Raw genomic sequence first — 1,138 nt, forward strand, 5'->3', positions numbered from 1 at the left:
AGAGTCTCACCCTGTCGCCCAGGCTGGAGTGCAGTGGTACAATCTTGGCTCACTGCAACCTCCACCTCCTGAGTTCAGTTGATTCTCCTGTCTCAGCCTCCTGAGCAGCTGGGACTACAGGCGCCTGCCATCAGGCCCAGCTAAACTTTTCTATAATTTCATATGAATGGAACCACACAGCATGGACTCATTTTTTTCTGTTTCACAGACCATAAGCGTTTTGAGATCATCCATGTATCAGTAGTTCTTTATATTGCTGGGTGAATGAAGCATAGCTTGTCCATTCACGAGCTGATAGACATTTTAATTGCTCCGAGTTTTATGCTATCATTAATAAAGCACTTTTAAATATTCATATACAAGGCTTTGAAGGAACATATGTTTTCATTTCTCTTGGATAAATACATACAAGTTGGATCTCTGGTTTATATGATAAATTTATTCTAACTTTATAGGAACCTGCCAAACTATTTCCAGCACCAATATGTGGGAGTCCCAGTTACTCTGTATTCTTGCCAATATTTAGTGTAATCAGAATTTTAAATTTTAGCCACTCTAGTGGGTGTCTAGTGAAAGCTCACTGTAGTTTTAATTTTGGCCCCTCATTTGACAGAGAATCACAGGCAGAAGGGTCAGAGTTTGGACTTTGCACCCGTGGTCTTCTAAAGGTCATAGGTAGGGGAAGCAACGCCCATGGACCCAAGTAAAAATGAGTGGAGAAACTCTTACCCTGTGGAGGAAAAACCCACTTGTGGATTTGTTTCAAAATTTAGTCAGCTGGGCACGGTGGCTCACACCTGTAATCCCAGCACTTTGGGAGGCTGAGGCAGATGGATCACCTGAGGTCAGGAGTTTGAGACCAGCCTGACCAACATGGAGAAACCCTGTCTCTACTAAAAATACAAAATTCGCTGGGTGTGGTGGCGCATGCCATAATCTCAGCTACTCGAGAGGGTGAGGAAGGAGAATTGCTTGCACCTGGGAGGCAGAGGTTGTGGTGAGCCAAGACATTGAACTCCAGCCTGGGCAACAAGAGTGAAACTCCATCTCAACAACAACAACAACAACAAAAACAGGCCGGGCATGGTGGCTCACGCCTGTAATCCTAGCACTTTGGGAGGCTGAGGTGGGTGGATCA

General features: G+C 44.8%; 1 protein-coding gene across 1 annotated transcript in view; it reads right to left on the minus strand.

Annotated features, from left to right (window-relative positions):
• LOC108298949 (perilipin-2-like) overlaps window positions 1–1,138 on the minus strand; it is a gene marked incomplete at its 3' end in the record, with an annotated part of 41,391 nt that overhangs the window by 30,867 nt on the left and 9,386 nt on the right.

This window comes from Cebus imitator, unplaced genomic scaffold, assembly GCF_001604975.1.
Source record: "Cebus imitator isolate Cc_AM_T3 unplaced genomic scaffold, Cebus_imitator-1.0 Scaffold1257, whole genome shotgun sequence".
Taxonomy (NCBI): Eukaryota; Metazoa; Chordata; class Mammalia; order Primates; family Cebidae; genus Cebus; species Cebus imitator.